General features: G+C 40.8%; 1 protein-coding gene across 2 annotated transcripts in view; it reads right to left on the reverse strand.

Annotated features, from left to right (window-relative positions):
* Positions 1-3,571, reverse strand: part of glceb (glucuronic acid epimerase b) — a 53,844-nt gene extending 50,273 nt beyond the window's left edge. For both annotated transcript variants that reach the window (XR_013077243.1, XM_076732369.1), the window contains exon 1: positions 3,385-3,571. The gene's annotated coding sequence lies outside the window, so the exon portion shown is untranslated. The remainder of the gene's footprint in view (positions 1-3,384) is intronic.
* Positions 3,572-14,628: the final 11,057 nt, after the last annotated feature.

Here is a 14,628-nt window from a genome sequence, read left to right on the forward strand (position 1 = left end):
TACTGTAAGTAAAAAGTGGTATCTGTGCATCTCTACGTAAAAAAATTTATGCAAAAGCACTCATTATGACATTCACACTGTTTCATGTAAAATCTGAATAAAATAATAAATCTCAAAAGAATCTGCTCATTTATATTGTTTACGTGATTCACAGTGACTTGAATTGACTTGATCATTGTGTTTATATCTTGATGGATGTGTGGCAGCTAGCAGAGAACATACTAATAGCAGCACAAAATATGAAGAGCAATATTAAATCTAAACACGGTACACGAAAATCCATTTTCTAGTCATACCATGAAAACTACCGCTCTTCACTTGCATCTCTAAAATGTCAGTGTCTTCCTCCTTACTTTCCACTAGGGGAAAAACTGCTTTGCATCCGCTTCACTCCACTGCCTTTCTGGTTCATGTGTAAATTCAGAGCACCAAATGAGACCAGACAGCACCCGACAGCAAGTTTTAGAAATGGTAGCCAGGCTGCCTGCCAGGGATCAATGTTGGTTGCCAAAGTTGACAGAATGGCTGCCATAATGTCATAGATTACAACTGCAGCAATAATGGTTCTGGATAATTACACCGCGTACTTCAGTTTAACTTTTAACTAAAGCTTACGAAAACTTACTTGCATGGTCGTCCAAGGTCAGGAATAAACTTTTGCACTCAAATGACACTTAAAGGGTACATTTCCTCCTGCATTATTGAAGTTTTGATGTGAAGGTGAGCTGCACAAAGAAAGACTAAACAGCTTTTTTTCTTCTCTTTCCAAATTTAGCAAATGCTTTTGAGAGGTTTTGCAAAGATCGTCCAACTTGCCCTGTTCAATGATTGAAGGGGTGCCAACCAACACCAATTTTAAGGCGATTTTAACTAACTTACTATCAGAACTAAGAGGTTCTAAAAATAATCTCTAGAATCTGCGCCCTATTATGCATTTTGAGATGTTTCTGCTGGAACAGCATGTCCGCCCACTGAGCCCAGTTACTCAGCTCGAGTGACGAGTCTATGGAAAATCCTTAATTACAAACCAGTATGTTATCTCGTTTTCCATGGATCTGACACCTCACCTAAACTTTGTTCTGTGCTCCAAAGAGTAGCTAACATTACAGATATGATTTGGCTCATGATATTAAAGATAATACTGTTAAACAGAACATGATGCTGTGATATTGTCACACAACCCCCCCCCCCCACCCCATCCTACTCCCACACCTACTTTGAGATTCACTATATCTGACAGATTAAATCAGTGTTCACAACAGCAGTTTGATTTGTCTGGGTATAAATCCACTCCCACACTGAGAGATTTAAAAGGTTTTTAACACACAAAAAGTGGTTGTCAACAGCATCAACGAGACCAAACAAAATGCTCGATGTGGTTGAAATTTGTCAGCTGTTAGTCTTGACCCCTGCCAGACGTTTATATGCTAAAATAAACTCAATGACTAAGCAAAAATCCAGGTGGGTTTAATGGCTTACACTGATTATCAGTGCATCACAGCTCAGATGTGCAATCAGACTGTGGCATATACATTTATATACATGACAACCTCCATAGAGCATTCCTGTAACCCAGTTGATTAGAATGAAATTATGATTGTGCCTGCAGAGGAGGCAAATGTATAAGGGGAAGGTAGGCACGTGACTAGTGAAATGGAATTTAAGAAGCATGTTTCAACTGGCTCTTGAGCCAAATGTGAAGCATTTAAGGTTTGGTAGTCAGCCGCTGTAATAAAAAATACTTTCTCTAGCCTGTGGTGTAGTTTGACATATGAGATCCAAATCATAGCCGTTTGCAGAAAGACCCCGTGTATAACATTCATCACTGCAATCTGAAACTGGCCCTCACTAAATCAGCCATAAAAGTGAAGCTGTTCGCTCACTCCTTTCATTCAAGTGGCTATTTGTCTGAGGTTATATGCTGTGTTGAGGACACACAATGAGCCACAGACACTCTCAAAAACTGCCTCTAGTGAGGAATTCACGGATTCAGAGATCATACACTTAGCAGAGTGCAGACGAGCTCAGACAGCGGGAAAAATGGAAATCATGTCACACAATTGTCCTCTCATATTGTCTCCCCCACCTTTAAGCCTTTCTGGAGGAACACTGGAGCACCTTCAGCAACTGAATGACACAACCGGGGTGCACCATCGAACGCTGGTCTTTAGTACGTTAAACACCTCTTCCATAGCTGGACACCGACATGGCAAAACCTCCAATTCAATTCACTGTTTCTGCTCCTTTTACAACTATTTTCATTTCCAATTTCTGCTTTCGTACATCTCTTTTTTCCATTTTCAATTGATAATATGTACTATGGCACCTGTCTACAGTTCATTCATTGCTTATCATGCTGAACTTTGTAATCAATACGACAAACTTTAATTAATACATAACCCTTTCATTTGCACCTCCCTTTACTTAAAACTAAATGTCAGTATCATGAAAAGAGTCTAATACCGACTACAGCAGACCCTCAACAAGGCACACTGCTGAGCTATTTCATTACCAAAACATAAAAGGGATAAGACTGAAAAGGACTGCTATGGACAGACAGTTCAAGGACACTACTGACCACGACAACAGTAAAGCTGGTGTCATTAAGTCTCTGACCGCCGTCTTCCCAGACGCACAATCACACAAAAGTGATATTTCACCATCAGTCTGCAGCAACAGGACAGCTGCAGGAATATGAGCGCGGGTAGGTGGAAATAAAAATCTCTGAGGATGAACCAGTTACTGCACATTCGACAGAGACGTTCAACACCGAGGAGTGCCAGAGCCAGTGAAAAGTAGCTGGTTTGCAGGTGAAAACGCATCTTCACTGGGAACCAACAGCAAAACTGGTGTTCAACACCAAACATGACTGGACGTTAGCTAACCGGTGGCACAAGTTAAGTTTGTCAGTTTCTGGTCCATTCACAAAAAAGCCTGCCGTCGTGGCTTCCTCACGTAACCACCCGATCCAAACCTCTCCAAAAGGACAGTAATGTAAAACGCTGATATTTTTGTGATGAGCTGGCAGGCGACCTAGCCGGCTAGCTAGTGAGCCAGCCAAGAGCTACTTTATACTAAGCAGATGTATCGTTAGCATACAAGCTAACAGGGGTATGCATTCCAGAGAGAGTCAACAGTGAGCTTTGAAGTTCCTACATTCCCCTCATGGTTCAATTAACACAAGCCGATAAGCTGAAGGTTGTATTAAAGAATTAGCGGTCAAGTGTTTCACGAAGATACGACGTGACAGGAAAGGAAACGGAGACTGGTGGGATTTAAATGTTGCTTTGCTGATGTGAAACTGAACTGAGAAAATATCAGCTAGCACTGCATATGAGTGTCTGGACAGAGGGAGTCAACAAGACGGAACGTTAGCAGCCTTACCTGAAGGATTAAAGGTGTCGTGCAGAGCCGGAGTTTGTTCGGGGACACCGGCGGGAGTTGTTTTCGCTTGGTCGTTTAGTTTAAAAGAGTCCTGTTTTACCTCAGGCTGTGTAACGGTTCAACCTACGAGAGTGGCTGACTATGCTGCTTCCCAGCCACAACAGCAACTGAATACACTTTTGGATCTGCTTCTCACTGGGAAGGATCTTCAGTATCGCGAGATTGGACGAGAGCTGGGAGATATCTACGAGCCAATCAAATCAGGCGGCTGGTGCCAAGCGTTTGTTTTGTCAGTGGTTTGTGGGGAAAAGCTGAGCAGAGCGTCTGTGATTTTTAAAAATAATATGGAACAGGATGAAGTTACATGAAACGTTTTATAAGTGTGTGGGATCATGTTAATAAAGTGAAAATAAAAGTAAGACATGATTGTGTCTAAACTATCAATTTACATAATTTTACCTAATTTTGCAAAGTTTTCATCTTAAAAACAAAACAACTTTCAAAGAAATGTAAAATGCAGTAATAAAATCATATAATCGTGGACAGGATTGCAATATTTAGGCATTGTAAGAGTGTTGAGCATCAGGTTCTGCTGTAAATTGTTCCATTAAAATGGTGATAGCAGACTTTCCAGTCTCATTGTAAACGGTTGGAACCCGTATCTGAAGATGCAGGCGAAGTCTGCAGATTATGTTTGATAAATTCCATATCTAAAGATGATAAACGATAATATGATATTACATGAGAATTAAAATGTATTTTCACATACTTAAAATCAAAAGCACACTTAGAAATTCTCTTTTGTTTAAATGAAATAATCTGGCAGATACAAAAATAAAAATGAGTATGAAATAAGTTGTATAGACTGGACTATATGATTGTATGAACAGACTGTAAGAGCAAAAAGACTTAAAATAGCCTCTGCTGGCACATGGACATCAAAACAATCCTGTTCTCTAAATGAGTCATTCACTTCCTCACTGGACTTTGACAGGCTCCACATATCTTGGGTGGCATTGTGGTATTATTTCATGTGTTGCTGTACATCTCACCTTGTTTCTGTCCCTGTAATGCATTATTCATTTTGCTCAGGCCTTGCTCATTGTAGCTCTGCATTTGAAAAGACTCACCGTCAGGCTTTATTCCACTGTGCCAGTAAGTGTCTGTCTTTGGTGATAAACTAAGGTTGTCCATAACACCACGCTACATAATTGTAAATCCCGCAATGGGAAGAGATACCTGTGCCAGAAATAGGTTAAGATCCTCACAAAAACAATTGTGTCAAGTTGCAGCATAGCATCTTTTTAAGCTTTTTCCTTTCCAAAACTACTCGATCGATCCTGGCTGCCGACATTCTTCCCTATGTCTGATTTTGATCCCTGTCTTGCGATGCATTTCACAACAGTCCCTCTGCTCATCCCTTTAATTTATCATCCTTCATCTGATGATGAGTTTCTGTGTGCAGTTTCCATGTCGCCTGCATGTTTGTGTGGGCTTCCTCACAGTGTTTTGTTTTCTCCTTCCACATACTGTATGCTTATGCTTGCTCGTCTTTGTTTAGCTTTGCTGTTCTTGCTTTAGCTGTGTGTCTATGTATCTTCCTGTACATTTGTTCTTGGCTCTGAGTAATGGAAACTGGAGTCAAACACACAGTACTTGGCCAATACGGCTTATTCTGGACATAATTCATCCTTGGTTACGATTTTAAACGTGGAATCAGCCCTGTGACCAGCCACGAATGTCCTCTTCTTTCTATTCAATGCATCCCACTTCTCCCTGCAACCATGAAAAAGAATACAAGAAATAAATGCACTTGTCCCACGTTATTGTAAATGATCAAGGCAGAGTGCACTGCGGTATTTTTGACAGGAATGAGGAAAGTCTGTTGAAATGCTGAAATGTGTTACATAAAGTGCAATTTCAAGCTTTTCTTTAAGCTCAAATGTATTTTGCACCAGGCTGCATCAGGGTATTTCAGCAAAGACTTAAATAAATGAGACATTCTCCTCTCTTTGGTACACATGCTGATGCCAAGTCTTATGAAATACACCATGACAAAGAGTAAAGGAAGATGATATCATCACAGGAAAAAAGACCCTGGGGTACAGCACGTGCATGATGCAAGACAGTAACATCTCCCCTTTGAAAAAACTGTGTAAGTGCTCTCACACTTTCACTTTGAGTTGACTGCCAGTTAAGCTGTCTTGGAAGCTCCAGAGGTCCCAGTCAAGGATGCTCATTAAAAGCAATAAGTAGGGTTTCACCACAGTCTACTGATGTTCTTGTGGTAATAGCCAAAGCTGCAAATTTCTCTTCTATTTGTGCTCTATGAGCCCTTCAGAAGAAATAGCCGACATTCCAATCAAACTGCCGCAGAGCAACAAAGAGCTAATTAAGGTGTTAGTGAGACTCTCAGTCAGATATTATTTACGCTGATACATTTTTAGCCATATGGCTGCACGTCTCGAGGGAGGGCAATGTTGGTTTGGCGGTCAGTCCACCACTTTGGTCAGGATTAAAATATCTCAGTAAATATTGGATGCATTGCTAGTGCATTTTGTACAGACATTCATGGTCCATATCTGTGAAACTATTCCCATCGGCCACAGCCGTGCTTTGTGTTTAGCTCCAATTAGCGAACGTTAGCGTGCTAACATAAGATGGCAAAAGAGGTAAACATTATACCTGTTATACATGAGCCATGTAGTGTCACTGTGAACATGTTAGCATTCTAAATAAAGCCTCACAGAGCAGCTGGCATGGCTGTAGATTCTTTGTCTTGTTCTTTAAAATCTGATATGAATCCAAAACTGTGTTGATCAGCAAATTTAATCAGGGAGATGGGAATAATATTATATTCAGTGAGGGGTTTGTGCACGAGCAGAAATATTCTTAAAGCTAGATTTCCATTATTTTCCATCCTTTTTAATATGCTGTTCTTCTGTAAGCCTTGTAATATTCCTCTATAAGAAAAACAAGGAAACGTAGGCGACAGTTTTTCCTATAAATGATTGTGTGAACTGACTGAGGGAGGACAATGATATGTGGAGCTTTATATTCAGTGTGAAATATTATGCGCTGATTATATACAGCTTACCCTGGAAGTTTATATTAGTGATCAGAGGTTGTTTTTTTGTTGCTTTTTACAGTTGACAGGGACAAGAAAACAAACAACAAGACTGTTTTTTTTATGAGGTATTATGTTCTCAAATCAAAGGAGAAAGCTTTCAACAGGATATTTGACTGTGATGGAATAGATTGATATGAGCTGTACAAGGTCATTTTATTTCATCCTGTTTAATTGTGACATTGATTTAGATGAGCTGTACATCTATATGTTCATCTAACTTATAGGGATGACACGACTAATTGCAAGAAATTCCATAATATAATTTCAAGTGTTAACAGGTGTTGAGGGTAATGGGACTGATAATAGATTAAAATGTAAAGGAAATGTAGCTCCACAGCTCATTTCACCACTCAGCATGCGTACACCATGCAAATCCAGTCACTCCCTTTGAACAGAGTAATATTCTGCTATCGCTGTTGAGAGGAAGAGGTATTGCTATCAAAAGTACAAACCAAGAATTTAAATTTGGGATTAAATAGAGGTAATTCAAAGCAGATAATTTTCCCATTTCATTCCTCTCACTGGAGAATGCATAACAAGAAAGTCGCTGTTGGTGAAGACGCACCAAGGGTTCTTCAATCGACAGAGAATATTTCAGAACTTAATCACATTTCTGGCAGACAGTAGCAACCGTCTCCATCAAACCCCACTCGCTGAGGAGTAACTGAGGAATTTCATGGAAATTAACAGGTTCTTTTTTTAAAAAAAATTCCATTCAAATACTGATTAAACACATCACAGCTAAAGAGATTTATGGGTGTTTTTTGTGGCTCAAACTCTCAAAGTCTATACTTACCTCCAAGTTCAAAATGTGGACTCACTGAAGCTATTTAAAAAGAACTTCAAACAGCCGTCCCACTTTTAATACCTGTCAGAAATCATTCCAGAGCGACAGCAGCAAAAAATAGGGATTAGCGGACTTAATGCTCTGTCTTAAAAATCAAATTCCCTCCTTAAAAATGCTGCACAAACTAGAGTCGGATGAACTTTTCTCAAAAATGTCCAACAACTGCATGAGTGGAAAATAGAAAGATTCTTTGAGAATCAGAATATAGTAAAATATTGAATGCAATATGTGCAGATGTGCTTGTTTCGTGTGCAGCCAGAGGTAGAGCTGGGAGGATCTCTGAGGCCATGGTCCTCTCTCCGGGTATTTGTAGCAGGCGCCAACTCCAAACTGACTGACTGACTGAGATAAGGCGCTCAAAATCCCGACCATTCATTTGATCTGTGGCTATTGGTATTCTAAGTCCATTTCTCATTTTAACTTTTGGGAATGGAGAGCAGGTGTGCCACTTTAATGTGGCGCTCTCTGTATCTGACATCAACCTCAGGCACAAGAAAGAGAAATGAACTGAGTGACAGCTCTATGTGGACAGAGATAGAGGGAGCGGGGGGGTGGTCTCGCTGTGGAGGGAGACATTCAAAATAATCTTCTGTCTTATATCAATGTGACGTTGAACCATTTCGTTTCCGAAGCCTCGGAATGCTGCTCGGTGATTTGTGTGCTTAATATTGAGGATGTGTATGCAGCATCATATTTTGCACCAGACTGAGCTTTGCTGAGTGTAATATAATTGCACTAATGAAGAGCGGTTTCACCGACTCATAAAACCCACAAAAACCCACAGAGACCATTCACATCGATAATACTTTGTTAGTTATATTGCTGATTTCCATTCTTAGTCCTTGAGAACAATAAAGTTGTGTTGCTAATGGAACAAGAAGGAGAGCAAAGGGAAATAATCAAATGCTAATTTTCACACAAGGCACCCTGGGACATGACTGATACAGGCCTGGATGCAGTTGGCTTTACAAATTAATTCCCTGCAAGCTGTCCTGTTTCATAATGTTTCTAAGTGATGCGTTGAAATGTATTTATCAACAGTAATTGAGAAAGTCGGACTGAGGGAGTTAGGTACTGGTGGAAAAGTGCGTGTGACAGACTAATCTTCTGTCACAAGTTCAACAAATAAAATCTGCCACAGAAAAGGTTTCCTTCCTAAGATGTAGCACGAGTTTTATATCCAATCACCTCTTTAGAAGAGCTCAGCATGAAGGACATTTTAGAAAAAAAGCGTAGTCCTTAAATCATCATATAACAAGGGAGAGCAGTAAACCTGACTGCTTCTACAGCTAATGCTAGAGCTACCTGGTGCTCGACAACAACAGACCATCTTTACGTGAGCCTCAGTGTGACACAACAAAATCACATTAATCATACAAAATAAAGAGTTCAGTTCACTAATGCAGGCATGCTCATGTAAAATTAATAATAATACTAAAAAAACACCTTGTGGCACTCTGATGAAGTGCTTTCAGAAACTGGTTCTGCAGCCAGTCTGGACCCTCACCAGTTTGCATTCAGAACCAGCAGATCCACAGAGGATGCCATCTGCACTGCCCTCCACTCAGTCCTCACACACCTTGAAACTATCAGCAGCTACATCAGAGTGCTGTTTGCTGATTTCAGATCAGCATTCAACACGATCTCCCCCATGAACCTGATGGTAGACGTGGCACTCTGGTAAAGAAAGCTCAGAGGGACCATGTTTCTTAAGGAAATTAAGAAGGCAAAGTTGAGAGTTCTTGTTCATTTTTACAGAGGAGCAACAGAAAGCATCTACAGCAGGTGATAAAAACCACCCAGAACATCATTGGCACCATCTACTGAGCATCAGTGACATCAGTGAGGTGTTTGCTCAGAGCCCAAAGGATACTTGAAGACAACACCCACCTCAACCACAGCCTGTTCACTCTGCTGCCGCCTGGCAAGTGATACACGAGTATCTGCTGCCGCACCACCAGACCACAGAGCAGCTTCTTTCCTCAGGCTGTGAGGCTCAACTCGTCCTCTGCACTCCACCATAAATAGTTGTTTGGCTTTTTCGTTCTGTGTGTAACATAATGGGACCACAGCTTGATTGCTGTGCTGTATATGTTATATGTAGTAATATTTCTACTTTTCTGCAAGTCAGCCAAAACCATTTATAACATTGGTTTGGCGTTACGGGCCTTTTAACCACATGCAATGTAACTACAGCACTTAAGCGCTTGATGCTCTCCTCAAAGGCACTGCCTCAGTCACAGACACAGATTAAGATTCACACAGAGATGAGTCCACCTGCCTGACATTTGATTGATCAGAGCGTTCACTGCGAGCGGAGCCTCTTTTGTCTTTCACTTTATCGGCCCTCTCAAGGTCATAAAAGATTCATGCGCTATGGCTTCCGGTGTTTTTTTAATTTACTTTAAGTAGAGCATTGCAGAGGGACACCGGGAGAGAACAGCGGTGTGTTGATTTTCTGAATATTTTCTAAGTCCTCCTCCTTCCCCGAAGAAAGTTCTGTTTAACCTGTGAACAAAGTGAAAGAGAGATGGCTGAGTGAGGAAAACAAGCTCTTTTAAACCAAAGTATCCAAGGAGGCATCTCAGTTTTTTATCTTTAAATGCAAATCTACTCCCACGCCTCCTGCTCTTCCTTTAAACTGATGCAAACAAACTCACCAGTTGTGAAGTCGACCACAGTATCCACAGTGCAGATGACCATACTACAGATTTAGAGAGCAGAGATTTAATCATACATTTACATCTAAAATTAAATGTGATGACATACTGCGTAAAAATAACTATTGGTTAACTCGTATAATGAGAAGAGTATCGATAGAAAGCAGCTGACAAAGGGAATATTTTCCCATAAGCATTTGTCTAAACATCATCACAATCACAGCTCAATATTACAGCAAAATTCAACACCAATGTCACAAAGCTGTCAATCCAACCAACATGAATATGATTTCTTGCTTTTGTTAAAACAAGTAAAAAGCCCCCCTCACCAAAAAAAAAAAAAAAAAATCACTTGTTATTCATTACTTTAATACTTCTGCGGCAATTACCATAAAGCTGCTCATTTTTAAAGAGGTTATGGAAGTGCTGAAGCAGGCAGCTCCTCCTGACAGCCGTATGAAAGCTCAGCTTTTTCACTTGCAATCCATCACTGAGCTAAAGCGTGCTTTGACAAATTTGAGTCTGTGCACTTTTCAGGGGATGCATACGTTTTATCATCCTCAGTTTCACCAAAAGGAAACCTGTTGTGATTGGCTTTAAGAGCTAATCTGGAGTCAGCGAAGACAACGAGCTTTGAAGTCACCTGTGATGTTTGGAGGCCGACCACTCTGCTCACCATGTGTCATCTTACTTCAGCACTAAATTAGAATATATAATAAGCTGACAAACAGAGAAGTGAGGAGGGGTTTTGCACATTAAAACAGTAATCTCAAGGCGGTTGGCTGGTGAGGGGATAACTGCAGCCCATGGCTCATTGTCACCAGGCCCCACCCTCCCTCACAGACCAGTCGATACACGCCAGCAACCTGGACAGAATCCCTCATGTATATACATCTAACTTATTCCTCCAGTGCTTTTCGCTTGCAGCAGCAGGGGAAGGACAGCTGTTCACGGATGAGCTTTTGGTTTAAAGGAGAACTCCAAAGTCTGTTTGCAGGTCTTGGGGAGTGTTACTGTGTATGTGACAAAGGTTGCATGAAACCTTTTGAGGCTCCAGAGAGAGCTGCAGAAAATCTGATAAATGACATGAAGCGACCTCTGACAGAGCTGTTGGGGGTCAAGCTGCTTCGTGGCTAATGTAGCTGCATAAGGTGTGGAATAAAATAAAAGCGAGAATGATATAGTACTGCGATGATAAATCATCAGAGTACTCCTTTAACAATACTTACATTAAAGGAATATTAGCAGACCTTGAGTCAGCCTGTCTAAAAGAAATAGTTCATTTTCACTTATTTGCTGTCTTTCCAAGAGTTAGCTGAGAAGCTAAACACCAGTCTCATATTTGGCCAAAGCTTTATCTGAAGCCCTTTTTACACAGTTCAAGATGGAGATGTGGAGCTTTGTTGTTCCGCCTTTAAGCCGTCAGAGGAGGAAGTAGCAGAGTCTAATTAATATCTGTGCCAAAAGGGTGAACCTGGCATGAGGTTGATGCTTTGATGATGTGTTACGTGAGCAACACAGGCTAGCAGCTAGCAGCAGTTAGCAGCTAACGCATAGAAGAAGAGCAACCACAAGTTATCAGCTAATGTACAGAAACTGAAAATGTTGTTCAGAAAGGGTTAGAAAGAAATGCCGCTGCCTGATGCGTGTGTTATATGTCACACTAGACAACAAAGCTGTTACACCTGACATCTCTTCTTGATCTCTGTGTAAAAGAGGCTAATGGCTGCAGCCAGCTGCTGGCAAGCTTAGCTTAGCATAGACTGGAAGCAGGGGGAAAGGGCTTGCTCGGTGTGACATGTAAAACGCGCTGTAAAAATGACAGGTTGAGGTTTTACAGTGGGTTACAGTACTTTGATGTCAAGGTGCCACGCCAGCTGTTTCCCCCTGCTTCCAGCCTTTATGCTAAGCTAAGATAATCAGCTGCCAGTTTTAGCATCACATTCACCGAACAAATACAGGAGCAGTATTGGTTTTCTTATCAGTTTCTTACAGTCGCAAGAAAGCAAACACACTTTAGCAATTTCCCAAAATGTCAAACTATTCCTTTTAGACAGACTGACTCCACGTCTGCTGATTGTTCAAATTTGTTCAGGGCCAAAGCAATAAGGACAGCTGATGAATGCACGTCTAGTTATCAACGTTCAGCAGTGAGAAAACCATCAGTGCTCAAATATTTCTGCTTGTTTCTTTACCTCCTACAGGCAAGAAGTCAAAAGACAGCGAAAGGTGTGGAGGAGTCAAAGCACGCCACAGGAGAATAGGAGAGTACAGCTGCACTGTGCTGGCAAGTCAGCACCGCCATTGTTACAGCTATGCAGACGCTGAGGACAGAGGAGTTTAAATAGAGACGATTTCAGCTTTTCAGACAGCTGAAAATGCAATCTGCTGTTTCGATAGTCTGTCCATCATCAGTGTACTGTGGCTTTCTTGTGACTCCAATCCATCACAGATGTTTACTGTTCAGTTCTTGAAAATGGGAGGTTTTTTTCAAAGATTACGATTCCCACAAAGACGACTTGAGATGGTTGGAAAAATTGCAACAGCAGCTTCGCTCTGTAAATCATGAGCTGTTAAGGTTTGAGCAATATGGATTTGTTCCACTCACAAACAGCACAATCATGTCTTTCCTCAGAAATAATTTTCCTACGAGAGGAGAGCAGGAAGAGATGAGTACAGGAGAAAAGAGAGCAGCTTTATGAAGCTGGGACCACTTCATATGGGATAATGGAAATTATGCAAATGAGGCCCGGCCTTTAAAACATTAACACAGAGAGAAGTCATGCAAATTACAAAAGTTCTTGATACCAGATAAATTATAATTTCATTTATCTCCACAGTTACTCTCTTTTAGTGCAGTGGTTTTTGGGAGTAGTTCAAAGAATGTTTTTTATTCTCAGGAGACTGAGGACATGATGCTTCTTTCTGAATGTCAATCATCCCGCTGAGGCTGCTGCTGTGGCAAGACTGTGACAAAACATTTCCAGAGAGGAGGAAGAGTTAGTGGAGGCCATTATAGTGCCGGATAAAGATTGTCTACAGCCATGCTAATGCATGATGACATTTATTTAAGTGAAGATTTATACTTTATATCAGAATATGCAACACATCATATTTTATCAATTAGTTTATTGCCACGATTTGCACAATTTGATTAATGGTAATTTTATAGCATATATAGATAGATAGATACAGTATACATAAAGCATTACAGTAACTGAGTTTGCAGAAACTACTTGCTGTATGAAAATATGCCTCATCTGCTGCAATTGAGCCTCATTCCAGCGTACTGTACAGATTATCTGTCAAATGCACCTCCATCTCATAATAAACATGAGGGCAATGCTGCAGATTAGCACTCTGCAAATATGTAATTATGCATCATCCACCATACTGAAATATGATTAGGCACAGGCAGGGATGTTTTGTGTGAATGTGTGTGTGAGGCAGAGATAGACAGAGAGAGAGATGGATGTAGCGACAGAGTGTACGATTTAGGTATTTACATGCAGGGTTAAAGAAGCAAAGGCAGCTGTTTCAAGGATGTTCGTTCCCTGATTAATGCTCCTAACTTTCTCATGCCTCAGCTACACTAAACCAAAGTCGACCTAAAGTCTTCTCATGATATGTGAAATAATCCTCATTCTACAGCAGGTGAAACACAAGCATCATCTCTGCATATCAAGATCAATCTGAGCGGGATTTCCTTTCAAAGAAGCCTGATTATTGCTTTGTTTAAAAATTGCAGGCCGGTGGGAAAAAGCTAGCAGGTGACGGGAAAGGAGAGGCTGAAGAGCAGCGAGTCTGCACAGTAACATCTGACTGCTCTAGTTGAGCAGAATGGAGAGGCCTCATTAAAATTTAATTGCAGCACGATGCTGAGTGCATTGCCATTTACATCAAGATGCATGTGACCTTCTTTTTTTTTTTCCTCATTGCACTTCCACCAAATGAGTGTGTACACATCTCATCTGTTCTCTTGTCAGCTTAGCAGCCTTGCGATTAAATAAAAAGATGTCAGAGAAAACACGGACTCAGTTAATTTTTGCACTTTAGACTTTTAAAATAATAAACAGAAAAACACTGACAGCTGTTCAGTATCCCACAGGAGTAATCTGCATTTCATTTTATTCTATGTTTGTGGATATGGGCATGTTTTTGCACTATCCGGGAAAGTGTTGCACTTCTGTTAGGCATGAGAAATTCTGCTTATATCCCTGCAGTAAGTCATGAAAATAAACAAATCTAGGACCAGTCTGCACCCATATTCCTCACAAAAGGGCCCAATTCCAAGTGTTTCCGTATGAACAACCTCCCATTAAAGACTGCTGTATGTGCACAATGAACACCATGATGCTCTAACAATAGAAATCACACTCCAGCATCAAGAATAAAACCTGAGTCACATGGTTCCTCACTGCTCCAGGTTGATGTGAGAAGGAGTCACATGAGCAGGAAGCAGCTTGTTCGGTACTCATGCTGGAGGAGATTGGTGTGTGTTTATTGTCTTCCTGTCCTGCATGGGTGTTGCATTACAAGGTATTGTCTCCAAACTGCCAGAATCAATTAATATGAATAATGAATGGATACTGACTGTTGGTCGTGAG

Source organism: Chaetodon auriga, chromosome 1, assembly GCF_051107435.1.
Source record: "Chaetodon auriga isolate fChaAug3 chromosome 1, fChaAug3.hap1, whole genome shotgun sequence".
Lineage (NCBI taxonomy): Eukaryota > Metazoa > Chordata > Actinopteri > Chaetodontiformes > Chaetodontidae > Chaetodon > Chaetodon auriga.